General features: G+C 46.2%; 1 long non-coding RNA gene across 1 annotated transcript in view; it reads left to right on the top strand.

Moving 5' to 3' along the window:
* LOC115469226 overlaps window positions 1-5,487 on the top strand; it is a 133,069-nt gene that overhangs the window by 104,449 nt on the left and 23,133 nt on the right. The window lies entirely within an intron of this gene.

Genomic DNA, 5,487 nt, shown 5'->3' on the forward strand with positions numbered 1-5,487 from the left:
AAACTATGTAGTAAAAGAAAAAAATATAAATGTATACAATAAATAAAGAAAACATAGTAAGGGAGGTCATTATCTAGCTGCGTTACAGCAATAAACTGTGCTATCTGCTCTGATAGCCTGCATTACCTGCTCTAAATCAGGTTCCGGTGCCACAATACAGGGTTTTTAAGGTCACCACGGGTTACATAATGAGATGCAAAACATAAAAATGCATGTAAAGCAGCTTATTAGTATGCAACTTACTGGACATGGCTTGCATTGAACACTACAAGCTGCATTATAGCTGAAAAAATAACCCCATGGTCATTTTACCATCCTGGGAGCATTGGGCCACATCTTAAACAGCCCGGGCAAACTTACTTCAAACTACCCCTGAACCCCTTCCCAAGCACAAACCCCCTTCAGAGGCCCTCCTCTCAATTCAAGCTCTCCCAATACAAGCCCCTCAACCCAAAGCACTCCTAGTTCCCTTCGCCTGGAAACACCGACCCCTCTCACCAGAATACCCCCATGTCATGTCCCTAACCCACAAGCCCACGCCACCTTCCCAGATCTACTTTTCAATATGCCTGGTCCCTAACGGAGTCAGGCAGGAGCAATCCCTAGTCGCTTCTGTCCTAGCTGGCACCAAGTTCAAAATGGCACCAGCGACCCCTACTGGTAGTCTAGTGGTACTGCCGATAGGGGGGGGGGGGGGGTCATGTTTCTGAATAAGGGCTTCTTTGCTAGGATAACAGCGATTGGGGAACACTCCTGTGACTCCACTAGGGCTAGGGCAGGGGTTGCCAAACCTCTCCTGGGTGAACCCCAGCCAGTCAGGTTTTCAGGATATCCACGATACGGAATACAGCAGTTTGAATGATTTTCGGACTGTCTAAATTTGATAGAATCACTCCCAGTTATTTATCATTACACTGGTTGCCTAATGAAGCTAGAATTTATTTCAAACTGGCATGCTTTCTCTTTAAACTTTTACATGGCTTGGCACCAGACTATCTATATCCACATTTTATATTCATTTACGCTTTGAGAACAAGATGTACTGGTACTGTAGGTTATTCTTTTCCATCATCAAAAGGTAAAAAGAGATTACATTTCTGTGAATTAGGGTTGGCATTTCAAGCAGCAGGATTATGGATTATGATTTCACCTATATTTAAATCTTCTCATATTCTTTTTAGGAAAAATTTGAAAACCCTTTTGTTTCAGAAATATGTATCCCACACTAACCACTGATTTACTATTTTTCTTTTAACCATTGATTTACTAATTTTCTTTTTAAGTACTAAATTTATTATGTCTCTCCTTCCCAGTTAAATGAAACTGGCTTTCTTAAAAGTTGTAACCCACTTAGAACTGTGAGATAATAGCGGGATAGAAAACTAATTTACCATTACCACAATGAATATGCATAAGATATATCTGCATACCAAGGAAGAAGTGTATGCAAACTGATCTCATGCATATTCATTTTGGATATCCTGAAAACCTGACTGGCTGGGGTTCACCCAGGACATGCTTGGGAATCACTGGACTAGGGATTATTGAAAGGTAGGCCAGGGGGAGGGGTCACCTTGAAGTAAAGTTGTCCAGCCCCTTTAAGATGCAGTCCAGGAGCATAGGGCCACTGCTTTGCATCCCAATACTCGTGGGACGGTGGCATAAAGCTGCTTGCAAGTTGCTCACTACTACTACTACTAGTTAGCATTTCTATAGCGCTACAAGGCATACGCAGCGCTGCACAAACATAGAAGAAAGACAGTCCCTGCTCAAAGAGCTTACAATCTAATAGACAAAAAATAAAGTAAGCAAATCAAATCAATTAATGTGTACAGGAAGGAGGAGAGGAGGGTATGTGGAGGCGAATGGTTACAAGTGGCTTTACAAAGCTTACTTTCCAAATTTTTCTGGCCAAAAAAAAAAAAAAAAATCCCTCAGATACGCTATTCGAACCTAGTGGGGAGCTGGAAAAGCGGTGGGCTGGGAGTACCAGATGTTAAACTTGAGAATATGGCTTGCTTATTACGCCATTTAGGGGACTGGTTCCAAGAGACGGAGGCATACACTCCGTTACAAATGGAAGCTGCAGTCCTTTGAACTTACATTATGTTTTGCATGCTGCACTAAAAGATTTGCCTGCCTACTTGTGGTATAGTGACTTGATACGACCCTTGAAGGAGCATTATGCATATACTATGATACCATAGGTTGGTGACTTATGTGGTATATGAATGTGCAATAAAAGCCCGACTTTTACCATGCCTTATCTCCCACCCACCACCCAGGAGCATTGTTACCATTAAGCGAGCCTGGCGAAATGCCCAGAGCCACCTAACGGTAGGGGCTGCTTAAAATTGCACCCTCCACACCCCCCCCCCCCCCCCCCCCCGTTCTCCAAACACTGCAGCCCATTGTTGGCAGAGGCAGCATTGAATGCTAGAGAGAAGACCCAGAGCAAAGTGAATGGGGAAGAGAAGGGGAGAGAGGTAGGCAGTGGGGGGGGGGGGGGGGGGGGGAAGAGACTGACCTGGACCAAAGAGGAAGAAAGGGGACAGATGCTGGACTGGGGGAAGGGAGCAGACAGAAGAGAGAGTGCGCAAGATGCTGGACTAACAAAAAGAGGGAGAAATATGCCAGACCAGGAAGTGTAGAGGGAGGGGGCAGAGGTGGGGGTGAAAGAGGGACAAGAGAGGAGAGAATCTGGATATGTGGAGGGACAGATACACAAGAGATGCTGGCAGTGGATGAAGCAGAGGGACAATACTGGACACAAGGGGAGGGACACAGAGGGGTATGCTGGACAGAGTAAGATAGGGACACAGGATAAATGGACGGTAGACATAGTGAAGAAATGTCAAAAGGCCAGGAGACCCTGGAGAGAGCTGACAAAAGCAGGAGACACTAGGACCAAAGCAATGTATGTTAGCTTTGAGAAATCTGCCTCCCTCCTCAGTCCCCAGTACCCTGGGAACGATGAAGTTAAAGGGAGGGCCATCTCCAATTTTTCCACCTAGGGCCCAGTCAGTCCTACCTGCACCACTGCTTCCCCCCTTAAATAACAGCAAAGACACAGACAAGCTTGGCCCATCTGTCCAGTAAGGTTGTTAGAATTGTGCAGGTTACTGTCTCTTTTCCTTAGGGTTACAACTGCTCTTTCATGCAGGTTAACCCCCCCGTGCTTTTTTGTAATGTGAAAGTCTTGCTGTGAGTGGAATTATGATGCCTCTGTGAACTCCATGGTGCAACCTCACTTTGAGTGTTGTGTTCAATTCTGGTCGCTGTATCTCAAAATGGATATGGCCGAGTTAAAGGGGGTTCAGGGAAGAGCGACCAAGATGATAGAGGGGAATGGAACTGCTCCCATGTTGGGAAGGGCTGAGGTTAGGGCTCATCAGCTTGGAGGGGAGACGGCTGAGGGGGGATGAGATTGAGGTCTACAGGGTCTTGAGTGGGGTAGAGGTGGGTCAATTTTTCACTCATTCAAGGAGTGCAAAGACCAGGGGACACGCGGTGGGGTTACATGGAGATGCTTTTTCAGACAGGTAGGAAGAGGTATTTTTTCACCCAGGGAATAGTTAAGTTCTAGGACTCATTGCCAACGGATGTGGTAGCGGCAGCTGTCATACCTGGCTTTGAAGAAGGTTTGGACGGGTTCCTGTAGGGAAGGTCCATAGACTATTATTGAGGTGGGACATGGGGGAGGCTGCTGTTTGACCCGGGATTGGTGGCATGCAGTAGTGTTGATAGTTGGGTTTCTGCCAGGTACTTGTGACTTGGCTTGGCCATTGCTGGAAGCAGGATACGGGGCTGGATGGACAATTGGTCTGACCCAGTATGGCTATTCTTATGTACTTTGCATTTATTCCCTCTCTTTATGAATTCTATCAACATTTTTATCCCCCCCCCCCCCCCCCCAGGACATTCTAAGCATCTACCACTCTTTCTGTGAAGAAATATTTCTTGTTGTTTCTGTCAAATTTTCCTCTTATCAGAGACCAGTCAGAACACGATGAGGGCAACCTACAACACGCTCCACAGCAGCCAACGCAGGAGGCAGTGCTGGAGGAAGTAGTTCTGGACCCAGGGCTCTGGGAGGTGCTAGTTCCTCCCCCACAGCTAAGGAGGGAGAGGACAGGTGGAGGGACATGCCCTCACTGGAGGAGGAAGAAAACGTGGAAGACCAGCCCCCTCCCACCTACACTGGAAGGCACAGCTGCTGAGGGCAGCGCTCCACTATCTGCCACGCCTACTGGTGGGTCCACCCAGGCAGACACCCCTAACTCCAGCTCCCGCAGCAAGTCTCAGCCATAGCTGACTTCTACTACCCCAAGGAATCCTAATCCACCCTGTTAAAATGTCCAGGGCTACAAAATACAACCCACTCTGTATGCCCTAGTGGGGGAGAAATATAGCTTATGAAGCACTGGTATGATTTTTTAATCTGTGGATCAGTAAGTCATCAAATATCTCAGGATTCAGTCTAGCTCTCCTATCTTCCACAGTCCTTCCAGCAATAGATGTCTTCTTAGAAGATGTGCTGCTAACAGGAATGTATAGGATCCCTCATGCAAGGTTTGCTTGTGGTGGCCAGCATGTTTGCTTGTTTAAAAAAAAAAAAAAAAATCAGAATATCATTGTCTGCATCACAAACATAAATAACTGTCCAGTTCATTAGCAGGCTTCAAAGTAGAAAATGACACAGACAGGGACAAAGTTTGTACTTTGTCCCCATCCCCATGTCATTCACTACAACACTGCCCATTCACTTTGATGTTGCACTGCAGCAGGGGTGAGCTCTAATAGCCATAAGACCAGAAATATAAAATGCAGTAATGATTACGAATGCAAGGAGGGTAGGGTAAGCGTTTCATACTCCTGGTCTTATGGCTACTATAACTCACTTACCGCCCCCGCCCACATATTTATTAAGCCGCTCTTGCCGCACGGCTTAGTAAACAGAGGGGTTAGTCTAATATTGCATAATGAGATACTCCTTCGACCATAGCCAAAATTTCTTCCTAAGGTGGTGTTTCCATTTCATTTAAATCCATCCATAATATTTCCCGTTCTCTGTCCACCTGCTCATGTTGACGATAACCAACGTCGACTGCATGCTTTAGATTGTGCGCGAGCTTTAACTTACACAATATCCCCAGGCCGCCCATCTCAGTTACTTCTTTCTGCGGGAGCGGCATCTGGCTCAACCAATCACAAAACGTATTTTATCCGACTTTATCGCAGTGGATAGCAACTTTTTCTACTATGAAAATACAGATTCCTCATGACACGGCTCATCGTCTTCGGCTAATACAAAAGCGCATCTTTCACAGAGGTTCCCCTATAGATATTTGTCAAAAGCAACTACATGTATATGCTTGCGTACTTTTACGGGGCACTACTACAGCGATGTTGCCTCGTCAATTGGCTCCCGTTTCGGACAAGCCGCGCTCGCGCTCGCGCTCTCCTCTGACGCAACTTCCTGTTTCT

This window comes from Microcaecilia unicolor, chromosome 4, assembly GCF_901765095.1.
Source record: "Microcaecilia unicolor chromosome 4, aMicUni1.1, whole genome shotgun sequence".
Classification (NCBI taxonomy): domain Eukaryota; kingdom Metazoa; phylum Chordata; class Amphibia; order Gymnophiona; family Siphonopidae; genus Microcaecilia; species Microcaecilia unicolor.